This window comes from Leopardus geoffroyi, chromosome E3, assembly GCF_018350155.1.
Source record: "Leopardus geoffroyi isolate Oge1 chromosome E3, O.geoffroyi_Oge1_pat1.0, whole genome shotgun sequence".
Lineage (NCBI taxonomy): Eukaryota > Metazoa > Chordata > Mammalia > Carnivora > Felidae > Leopardus > Leopardus geoffroyi.
Window position 1 is genome coordinate 41,272,126 of NC_059340.1, and position 12,044 is coordinate 41,284,169.

The following is a 12,044-nucleotide window of genomic DNA, read 5'->3' on the forward strand; positions in this document are numbered from 1 at the left end:
CACGGCCCGAGGTTCCCACACTCGTTGCACGCCCTGCAGGACAGCGTCCTTAGGACATGTGACTGATGCCCTCGGGACAGGGGATGGCCCCGTTCCCTGTTGTGACCTCAGGCCTGTTACTTCCCCGCCCCTCCAGGAGCCTCGAGGCCCCCGCTGCCCAGCGTCAGCGTCTGCCCAGAATCCAGCTGCCTCCTGAGCAGGACTCACGTGCGTGTGCACGTGCTCGGGTGCACTCACGCACCACGCACCGTGTCGCATCCACATCTGCGTGCACAGACACACGCCCGTGTTTGCGTGTGATGGCGTGTGCTCATTTGCGTGCGTGTCCGTGCACGTGTGTTCTGAGAAGGCGGCTGTGGCCCAGCTCCGTCCAAAGAAATACCGTATGAGCCACAGACTCAACTTTTTTTTTTAAGATTTTATTAAATAATCTCTAGGGGCGCCTGGGTGGCTCTGTCGGTTGAGCGTCCGACTTCGGCTCAGGTCATGATCTCACACTCCGTGGGTTCGAGCCCCACGTCGGGCTCCGGGCTGACAGCTCGGAGCCTGGAGCCTCCTTCGGATTCTGTGTCTCCCCCTCTCTCTGCCCCTCCCCTGCTCACACTCTGTTTCCCTCTGTCTCAAAAATAAATAAAAACATTTAAAAAAAAATTGTTTTAAATAATAATCTCTACACCCAGCGTGGGGCTGGAACTCACAACCCCGAGATCAAAAGCTGCACGATCCTCTGACAGAGCCAGCCGAGCGCCCCTCGGCTGTTGAGTTTTCCAGGAGCTGCCCATATCGTAAAAGGAAAAGGAAACACAGAGTTAATGTGAATGATAGGCTTAACCGGATCGGTCTAAAACACTACCACCCGGCCACATAACGCATATAGCGCGTTATTCACCTGCCGTCTCGCGATCTGTGCCAAGTCTCCCCGTCGGGTGGGTCTCCGCCCCGAAGCCCCTCGCTGCGGGCCAGCCACACTTCCGGGGCACAGAGGCCATGGTGTCCAGCGGCACGTGGCGGGCACCCCGGCTCCTCCTCGCTGCAGCCAGCACCAATGGCGAGTCAGAAACGACCGACGAGGGGCGCCTAGGTGGCTCAGTCGGTTCGGTGTCCGACTTTGGCTCAGGTCATGATCTCACAGTTCGTGGGTTCGAGCCCCACGTCGGGCTCCGGGCTGACAGCTCGGAGCCTGGAGCCTGCCTTGGATTCTGTGTCTCCCCCTCTCTCTGCCCCTCCCCTGCTCACACTCTGTCTCTCTCTCAAAATAAAGATTAAAAAAAAATTCTTTTAAAGAAGGAAACGACTGACAAAATCGCACACGGCCACCGCTGGCCCAGGGGGCACCAGCACAGCCATGGGAATGGCCGCCGTGACCCGACGGTGGCTCTGAGGTCCGGTCCCAAGCCCGAGGGGCAGCAGGCAGATCACACCTCCCTTGCCGAGTCCCTTGGTCCAGGCCCCTGAATCCACAGTCCCAAAAATGTTCCAAGGGATTTGGGTAATGTCGTCATGAGATGGCATCACCAAACCAACAAAACTGTCCATTAAGCTGCTTTCAGCTGCCCGGAGTGCCCCTGCGGGACAGCGCGGGAACTCAGGGCAGGGCTGGAAGGAAGACCCTCTCAGGCCGTGTCTGTGCGTCTGTGTGTCTGCCATGTCCGCACTGGCGGCCCAGAAAAAGGCCTGGAGAGACCCGTGAGGCTCTCGTCGCTGGGAACGCCGGGTTCCGGATGACCGGCCCTTCAGACCGTGGCGTGCCCCTGAGCGTGGGCTGCCTGCACGCACAAGGGGAATGTTCTGGTCAGGGTGCGGGAGCAGGTACGCGGCTGCACGGCGGGCACGCAGCTCTGCCGGGGCGGCTCCTCCCACACGGTTGATTTCAGACCCGGGACGTGGGGGCTGAGGCTGTTCGAATCCGCTCGAGGTCTCTGCTGAATTCCACAGGGTTCGACTTCAAGAAAACAACACCCACGTGAATGGCACCCACGCCCGGCTCCGGCGCCCTCTGCAACCTGCGACCGCCCCACAGTCTGTCCCTGGAGGTTTGCCAACCATGCGCTCTCAGCTCCTCTGGACAGATGGAACCCTAGTCTTTCCTTTCCTGCACTGGGAAAACACAACAGCTCTTCTCGAAATCCACTGTCGGCGCACGGTAACAGAAGACAGCAGACCGTCAGATCCCGGCTTTGCTACAAAGTGGCTGGCTGGGAGGCAAACCCGATTCTATTTAGGTGGATGAGACGGCAGGTTAGCTTGGCCAAGAACGAGAACTTGGAGAGAAGAGACAAGACGTGAGGAATCAGATGAATTTCTTTGGTGAGGCAGAGTATTCTCTCCGTTTCCAGCTATAAATTCTAACAAGCTTACTGAAAAGAAGACAGAAACCACACGCGCGCACACCCACCCCCAATGCAGAGCCCAAGGCCCAAAGCTGTTCCAGAACAGAAGAAAATTAGAGCAATAGCGAAATCACTCTTGAAATTAAAGCAGGGAGGCTCAAGGAAGCGACCGTACCCGCTCGGTTCCTTCCTGCCAGGAACCGAGAGAGAAAAGTAAAGCTTTCAGAAAAGAACAGGGGCAAGGGGTGGGTGGTGGGAGCCAAGAGGCATCTAATTTTATCTGGCTTCTTTCCAACAGCAAAATCTAATCCATCATTCTCCCCGGGTGGAAGCTCTTAATGAAAATGTAGAGACCGAACTTGGAGTTCTCCGGGGATCCTGCTGGGAAGGCCCCCGGCAGCCCCGCATCCTGCCCGGAGAACTGCCTCGTGGGAAGCCTTCAGACTGTCCTGCGGCTCCCTGAACACCCTGTCACTGAACACGAGGCCAGGACGTGCTTGTGTTTATGCCCCCGAGCCTCCTCCTGGCCTGGGGGGAGGGGGGGGTCTCCTCCGAGACGCCAGCTGGCAGCTCTTGGCCCCGGAGACCTTGCGGAGAAAGGCCGGTCCTGGGCTCCGCCTCCGCAGTCACCCTCTCCCCTCCCCTGCGTGGACAGGGCACGTGTGCCCAGCCATCTGTCCGTCTAGAGGCACTGAGGTCGTCTGAACCTTTGGCTGCTGTGAATAGACCTGCTACAAGCCTGGGCGTACGGCGATCCGTTCAGACCCCTGCTCTCGGCGGCCTTGGACGTGCACCCGGGAGCGGGATCGCGGGCCATACGGTGACTCCACGTTCCACCTGCTGAGGAGCCACCACGCCGTTTTCCACAGCGGCCGCGCCGTTTCCCGTCCCGCCAGAACTCGTTATTTCGCGTTTTGTTTTCTTGTCATCACCACAGTGGGTGTGAAACGGTACCTCGGGGTGGCTGTGACCCACGTTCTGCGAGGAGTTTTTTTCGGGGGCCCGCTGGCCGTCTGTGTCTCTCCTTTCGGGAAATGTCCGTTAAGCCCTTTGTGCGTTTTTTAGAGTGGGCCTTTTGTTTCCGCTGGTCTTTCTCGAGCCCCCGAACGTAGGAGGCTCTGGGCGTCCCACGGTCTGGGCGCAGGGGGGTCCCCGGTGCTCAGTGGGGAGGCTCGCAGGGCCTGCCAGCACAGCCCACCCTGCAGGACGATGGGCCAGACATGGCGCAGCAGCCTCGCTCACTGCTCGGAAACAGGCAGGAGGGGCCGGCTCAGCTTTTTGCCTCTCTCCTGGGTGATCCCTAGTTAAGGATCTTGGATCAAGGGACGTTATCATCCAGTAGATCTGGATGAAAGGGATCCCAGCTAGCACAGAGCGTAAGCAGTGACCCAGAGGCCAGGCGGACGGCTTGAGCCAGAGTGACGGAACCCGTCCAAACCATCCAAACGAAAGCCCGTGGCAACCAGAAATTCTGGAGAAGGCTTTCGGAACCAGACGCTGCCTTCATTCAGAGGGAAAAATGGTTACTGCTTGAAAGAGACAACATGTAAGCGACACCAGATGTCACCATTATGCTTAAAATAGTGACAAGTCCCGAACGCAAAAGACGCCTTCTCCCGCTTCAAGGTCGTGCCACCAGCCCTGCCACTCCCCGTGCTGCGGGCTCTGTGTTCCTTCAGTTTTCTGCCTGCGACAAACAGACGATTGGGATTCATTGCCACAAAAGCCGGGCCCACGTAACTCTCAACAGACGTGCTCTCAGCACACGAGGCGCTAAGAGCCACGTTACAGCACTTTGCATTTTAAATTTCTGACGTTCCGAAGTGTCTCTCCCTGAAACACCGCATGATTTAAGAGGAGCTACCCAAAATAGAGAAACCATGTTTCTCTGTCCCTGCGTGGAAATATGGGTGTGACCGCTAACACGTGCAAGCTAGCAGTGAAGCCCGTGGTGGTAAACACCCCCGGCCACATGAGCACGGCCCCGTCCGGGCCGGGGTTCCCAGGGCCGCTGTACACAGTGCCGCCCCGTCCCGGTTGTCCTGATGCCGGAAGCCCGCTGGAGCCGGCTGAGCCCCTGGCGTCCCCCCGGCCCAGGCAGTGAAGGGCTCCCAGGTCTCTCCGAGCACCACAGAGAGGACACACGCGGGGTGCGGTGGGGCCGTGGGGCCAATCCCCCTTTCGTTTCTCACGTGGGACATTTTGAACTCGATTGAAACAACACACCGGGGAGAACTAAACATTTTTTGGAACTTTCCAATATCCACCAGCCACCCGAGACTGCGATGAGCCCCCCACCCTGGAGAGGCGCGTAACCTGGCCTGCTCCACGGGGGCCCCCGCCTGCCTCCGACCGGGCCTGCTTCTCCCACTCACCTTCACAACGTGACAATGTCTGCCAAGGACATGATGAGCGATCTTGATCTTTCCACTCATTCTGCTGAGTTTTGTGAGAGTGATGTCACACGCAGGGGAAAGAAAAGGAGATGGAGGGTGTAGGGGTCCTCGGTCCCGGCACCCATCCCCCACCCCCCTTCCACCTGCATTCCCTCACCCCACCCCCATGACTGGCCAAGCTGGGGAGCCTCTGTCAAGAAGGCTGCAGGAGCCCCTCTTACGTTATGTGCGTGGGGCCTGTGAACTAAACTGACAAGCAACGGATTAACCAAAGAAAATAGTTTAGTCACGCGCCCATGGGAGCCAAGACAAATATTTGGTTCAGTAGTTTCAATTAGACATTTATATATCTAACTTGGTAGGGGAGAGGGAGAGGGGAGAAAGATCCTTCTTAAAGTTGGAACAAATAGACTTCTTTAGGAAAGACAAGTGTGTTTCAGGAAAATAAGTGAGATGTCAGGAAGTTTGTGATACCACTTGTCTCTACAGGTGCAAGTGGCCTCTTAGGCCCTTTCAGGGCCATAAAACCCCCGGAGAAGAGACCTGGGATAGGTTCACCCGTGGGATCCCCTGTGGGAGTAGACCTGCCCTAAAGAAGGACTTGGTGGCAGCCTGACTTCCCAGAAGTTGCTTCTGGTAGTCAGATAGGGGAGGCTCCGACAAGGATTCTTTCTGCGTCTGAGTCTCAATTATCTTCAGCTCAAAATAACCCTCAGGCCAAGGTGGCATATTTTGGAGTGCCATCTCCCGCTCCCTTCAAGGCCTCTAACCATGGCGCATTCGCCCCGTCACCCAGCTATAACCAGTCCTCCTGGGCCGACGGGAGTCACTGCTGTGTGGACTCTGTCTGTTCTTTCCTCTAAGACCGGGCCACGGCAGATCTTTTAAGAGCCACTCGATCTCCCGAGTGAGGATGTTTAGAACACCCAATGCAGAAGGAGCCAGGAGAAGAGTGTGGCCCCCACGGCAGCCCTGAGCCCACTGTGGAGCAGAGGAGAGGGACCACGTCGGGTCCTCGCTCCAGGAAGCCAGTGACAGAGCTTAGGAAGGAGAGGGGGCCGGATATGCCGCAGCCTCCGTGTTCCGCCAGCCAGGCCAGGGCCTCGCGGTCCGGGCCGCCCTGAGTAAGGAGAGGTCACAAAAACATCCTCTGACGGAAACCATTCAGCTAATCGCTTCCTGGAGCCCTGGTGATACGGACGGTACTGAGCGGCTTAGATAAGCACTGTGCCCGTGTCCGCTGCCCTTCTCCTCTATGCCCAGCACCCCGCCGCCCCACCGGTTGACTCTTTCAGCCAGACCACGGTTGTGTTCAGGGCACCTGATCGATTGCCGGGACAGTAACACAAGTTGAAGGGTCTGCCCCGACACATCAGCGTCTCTTCCAGATGGAACAAGAAGAATACATTCTCCTCAAGTGGTCGGAAAGAAGACAGCCAGAACGGGTTCTCTGGGCTTAAGAGGTGGGGGTCAGAATCCTCAGGCTGGGTGCTGGCCGTTAGCAGTAGCTCCCAGACAGGGTGCAGCCAAGGCTGTGAGGCCCATCATCACCACCAGCATCGCTGTCGTCACCAACATCACCACTCGCATCGTCTCAGGCTGACGCTTCCGTGGCACTAACCATCAACCTATGGTTAAGCTAACTGTCCGTTAGCGTATCTCATCTTGGCACCCTCGGGAGTGGAGATCATTAACCCCAGTTCACAAATGAGGCAACCGGGGCATCCAGAAACTAAAGCCATACGCCTAGGAAAGGACAACACCACAGGGCGAACCTGGCAGTCTTTCTCCACAATAAACACCAGACCTGTCCCCGAGACACCAGAACATTTGCGAGCCTACCTCCCAGGGCCCAGAAGGCTCACGGGTGCCTGGTTAGCAGGGAGCCGTCCTGCTTCTCTTTCCCTTCCTTCTCTGTTTTTGACACAGACAACTCCGAGCTCTTCGGGAGTAAAATGGGGTGGCCTGGATCACGTACAGCAAAAGCTCCGCCAGCCCCCACTGGGGAAGAAGGAAGGGGGGAAGCTCTGGCTATTCACCCACAGCTAAAGCAGTCCACGTGAGTCCAACTCAGCATGTGGTTTGCTTTTCTGAAGACAAACCACAAAAGTTCAATTCCTGGGGAGCAGAGTTGGTTCTGTCTCTGCTTTAAATGCTAGACGATGTCACAACGCGGGGGCTCCAGGCTGAGAAGAGCAGACAGGCCGAGGGTCTGGAAGAAGCTACGGGTGAAGGGCCAAGAAACGCTCTCACCAGAAGCGGCTAGAACCAGCAGTCACATCTTGCCGGCTCCACGCACGGCTGCCTCAGTCACGGGTCCTGCAGAGAGGTGTGTAAAGCTGTCGTCCGTCCATCAGCCTGCGTCCAGAAGCTCGCTGAGAACATCAAAAGCCAAGAGCCTAGATTGTTACTCAGCTGAAGGCGCGTCAGGGGTGACTGGAGTCAGACGTACTTTTTTAAAGCAGGAAGCAACCTTCACCACAAAGCAGGTGTCACCAGAGCAGCGATGTGTCAGATCCAGACGGCCATGGGGCTCCAGGCGGCTCCCCCACCAAAGCACTGGGAGGGTGAAGGGGACGTCCCAGAATGGGTTCCGGTCTTTCGGCGCCTTCCCCCCTACCCAGTCCAGCCTGACCCTTCCAAGCGCCGACGCACGCCACTGCGTCCGGCTGTGCGCACACCCACGTGACTTTCCACCCCCACCGGCTCCCCGTGGAGCTCAGCTCTCAGCAGAAGCAGGTCACCCACAAGCAGCCTGGGCCGCGAGCAGGGCTGCCTTTCCCGGCCCGAGCCGCCCTCCACATATTGGCTGCACCAGCAGAATCGGGGGCCTCAAAGCCTCACCTGGGTGCTAAGGGGGGTAACACAGGTAAAGGCGGCACCTCAAAGCCCTAAGAAACTCCCATCGCCACAGTGAAGCCCCCAGAAAAAACAAAAGGAGATGGTGGGAGACGCCGTCCTGAACACACGCCCCCCGTTAGCCGACCTGAGGAGCAGGCCCGACAGGGAGCCAGCAGGCTGGCCAGGGTGGCCGCGGGATCCCTGCAGACCCACGGGCTGAAGCTGGAAGATGCATGCTCCCTGGGCAGAGCCCGGCCGCCAGCAACCGAACAGCTCCTGGCCAAAGCGGACCCTCTGCTCCCCCCTGAGGCCCCCAGCTAGAAGGAGCTGCACAGCTCCCTGCCAACTGCTCCCACCAGGTGTTCAAGAATGTCGGGCCCCCATTTCCCTTGGCTCGGCTTTCTGGTTGCCGCTTCGGGGACACCACGGGCTCCCCCAGCCAAGGGCTGCTGTCCCTTCACACGCTCGGCCCCTCCTCCCTCTCCCTCTCCACTCTGTTCCCCAGTCCCCAGGCCCTCTCCGTCTCAAGGGAGAGAAATGGGACCTACAGAAAGGTCATGGTGCGAGAAGCAGTTGCCATGTCCCCACCTACCCATGAGAAAAAAACATCTAACAAACCCCAAGTGAGAAGCATCCAAAAAAATTCCTGACCGATACACCTCAGATGGTCAAGGCCATCAAAACTAAGAAAAGCCTGAGACACTATCGCTATTGTCCCAGCTCAGAGGAGCCCAAGGGGACAGGATGATCAAACGCCATTGGGTCCCAGGACAGAGGGTACCAGGTAACAGCTCAGGACATGTGCTTAGAGTGCCAGCCTCAGTCTGCAACATTGTGCCAGGGACAGCTCGGTAACTGTGACAGGCACACCACACTGATGCGGGAGGCCATCAGCAGGACATTCTGCACGGGCCGACAAGCACAGGGGAGCTCTGTCCTTTCTGCTCTGTTTTCTTGGAAACCTAAAACTTCTCGAAAAAAGGAAGTCTGGGGGCGCTTGAGGGGCTCAGTCGGTTAAGTGCCTGACTCTTGATTTCAGCCCAGGTCATGACCTCACGGTTCATGAGATCGAGCCCCGCATGGGGCTCCACACTGCACACAGAACCTGCCTAGGATTCTCTCTCTCTGCCCCTCCCCAGCTTGTGCATGTGCGCATGCTGCCCACCCCCCCCAAAGGAAGAAAAAAAAAAGGGAAGTTGTTAAAAACTAGCAAGACTCCCAGAACCACACCAGCTCAGTCTTTCCACAGACCCCCCGAAACGAACAAGGCCCTTGCCCTTTGTGACTGATCTGCAAAGTCCCTGACACAGACATATGCATGGTCCCCCCACTAAGTCTCTGCAATACTTGGGGGCCACTCCCACAAGAGCCCCACTCACTTGCCATCCTTCTCGGGGTTTCTTGAGACGGTGACTTCTGGGAATCTCAAATAATCCGGGCCTCGGCAGGAATGAAAGGGGCAGCTCCTTAATGTGCAGAGTAACCTTGATTACAAATCAGACTGCTGCAAGTTCATTTCTCCCCATAAAAGCATATTAAATATTTTACGTCCGGTCCTCCCGCTCTTTAACAAAAAAAATAAAAGGAAATAAAATAAATAAATAAATAAAATGAAAATGCAGCAAATCAATGTAGACAGAATACCAAAAAGGACACGAGGCAGCTGACAGCTGTGTCTGCTTCTCAAGGTAGTTGCAGGGCTGTGGGGACTGCTAAGAACTTGCCTGGTTTTTTTTAAAGTTTATTTATTCTTGAGAGAAACAGCATGAGTGAGGGAAGGGCAGCGAGACAGGGGGACAGAGGATCCCAAGCAGGATCTGCGCTGCCTGTAGAGAGCCCCGCGTGGGGCTCTGCGGGGCTCAAACTCACGAACGGCCAGGTCATGAGCTGAGCCAAAGTCAGATGTCTCACTGAGCCACCGAGCGCCCCAAGAACGGCCTTTCACACCCGTTCTCTTGAAAGGGCCCAGCAGCGCGCTCCAGAGGCTACCCGATGGTGATGTTGGTAGGGATGAGGGCAAAAGGAGAGTGGAGAGCACAGCTCTGCCTTCAAGGGATCGGCCTAAATGTAAAACATACCTGTAAATTTGTTTGGGTCAAATACTGCTTTTTCTTAAAAAGGAGTGCTCGTGTGTAGTGGGTTTTATTATTGTTTTGTTTTGTTTTTAAGTTTATTTCTTTATTTATTTATTTACAGATAGAGGGGGAGAATACCAGGCAGGCTCCGCACTGTCAGTGCAGAGCCCGATGTGAGGCTCAAACTTGGGAACCTTGGGACCATGACCTGAGCTGAAGTCGGACACTTAACCAACTGAGCCGCCCAGGAGCTCCTATCATTGTTTGTTTTAAGTAAAAAAAAAAAAAAAAAACCGGTATGCGTAACAAATTTGTTTCCACTTCTAACACAGTATATACCCCTCCCTATACAGCACCACATGACAGAAGTTCAACAACGTTGGAAGATAGTTAAGGGGTCCTGGGAACCAGGGATGGCACTCACGCGCACCTGCGGCGCCACCTAGCGGCGAGGACCGGACAGGGGCGCGCACAGGGCCCAGCCTGCTGACGGATGATGCGGCCGCCTGGTGCCTTATTCCATCCGCCGCGCAGAGTCACCGGGCTTCTGTTTTCCAAAATAAATGGGTGTCATGGAAAGATCCTGACTAGTGCCTTTTTGGGGTGCTGTTAGATGTATAATCAAATTCTGTCCTGACAAGGTCTTCCCCCCAACGTCCAGCCCCGCGGAACCTCGGCCCAAGGTTCTACTGGGGGTCCTCCGGGTTCCGCAGAGCGTGCTGCCGCTGGTTTGTTTGCAACCGGCTAGACAAGGTTCCCACCTGCACACCCCACACCCCACGCAGGCCCGGGTCCAGAGGACTCGGGGAGGCAAGGAGGGAATGCACGAGCACACGGCCAACAGGAAGGGATGAGAAGTAGTCTTAAGGCCGGAACTCAGAGGCCCAGCAGGATAGGGCAGTGGTAGGGCCACCCTGAGCAACCGACCCCGTAGCGACCCAGTAGCACAAATGTGGCACAGACAGCGGTGGGGCCAGAACAGACGTGGGGCACCAAGCTTCGCGGGAATGCCAGACGTCACAGCTCTCTTCCTGCGCCTCAACTAGGCTGCGGTCTGTCTCCAGGCCACCCCTCCCCACTCGCCTACAAACCTGCCATCACGCCTTCCCTCATCAGGGTCCAGAGCCATGACGCCACTGGGGACATAGCCTGAGGTCCTTGGACCGAGTCCCACTGGAAGACCACCTTTGCCTACTGTCACCCATCTTTCCAGCCTGGGACTTTTGTACACCTAAGCCCCTGATGTCAAGCTCTAACAGACCTTCCGAAGATTCCTTTTGAACAGTAAGTACGTAGCCTGCTCAGATGTATACAACACTCCTTTAGCCTGGAAGAGCTTCCGCTGCTTTGCAAAGGGACAATACGGGGTGGGGAGGGCTGAGGGTGGTGACCCAGGGCAAGGAACCTAGGGGGAGACGCTGGTGAGGAGTCCTGGGGGGGAGGGAGGGGGGGAGACCTGAGGAGATGCTGAAGGGAGACACGGGGGGGGGGCTGAAAACGGGGACGCTGGAGAGGACACCTGGGGAGGACCCGAGTGGGGACACGCCGAGGGGGCACCTGGGGGGATCCTGAGTGATGAGATGCTGGAGAGGAGACCGGAGGCGGGCGAGGGAGGGACCTGAATGAGGAGATGCTGGAGAAGAGACGGGAGGAGACCTGAGGGGAGTCCTCGCCAGGCGCCGTCTTCTGACTCTGACAACGCCCCGGTTTACACGGGGTTCCACAGCCCAACTCGCTCATCCACTGGTCGAGTTAGGGTTAACACAGGCCTGGAAAACCCTTCCGGCCGAGGAATTCCACGTTGGAAACGCGGCTCCAGGGAAAAAATCCGAAAGTCGGGCCCCTGACACCTCGCCCGGCCTCCGTTCCAGGCCGCCGCCACAGCCGCCGCAGTGCTCCAGGTTGCTTGCGTCTTGCGTGCCGTAGCTCTAGACTCCTCCCCCACGCTCCGGGGACCCGCCCCTTCCGGCACCTAACAGGAAGCGACCTCCCAAGGCGGAAGTACCCGGGCGGGTGGAAAGTTGGCGCCCGGCGGGTTTGGTTCGGTGGGGCGGGAGGCTGCAGGGAAGTCGGGCCCGTGCCAGGCGGTCCCCCGAGAGCCTGGAGAGCGCCTCCGCACGGCGAGGATGGGGCCCGGCCGGCCTTCCGGGGCAGATCCTGGGTGGCCGCGGGGTCACAGACCGAGACCCCCATTCTGGGCAGCCGGGGCTGCTCAGCGAAGCCTCTGCAGCGAAGGCAGGACCACAGACATTTGGCGTCCCCTTCCGCCTCCAGCTTTCGTCCCTTCTCTTCGTCCCAGAAGAGCAGGGTTTTGTACGGCCTCTGAGCGAAGAATTGTTTTTATGTTTGTGGAGGTTTAGATGAGCAGCCGCCTCGGGCCTGGGGCAAGTGCTCAGGGCACA

At 57.5% G+C, this 12,044-nt stretch overlaps 1 long non-coding RNA gene across 1 annotated transcript; it reads right to left on the reverse strand.

The window, feature by feature from the left end:
• Positions 1-271: 271 nt before the first annotated feature.
• On the reverse strand, positions 272-11,643 carry LOC123589438. The gene is made up of 5 exons (XR_006708339.1): positions 11,299-11,643; positions 10,073-10,189; positions 8,947-9,033; positions 4,706-7,285; positions 272-4,017 (listed from the first exon to the last, which is right to left on the reverse strand). It is a non-coding gene; the product is annotated as an uncharacterized LOC123589438 (long non-coding RNA).
• Between the last annotated feature and the right edge of the window lie 401 nt (positions 11,644-12,044).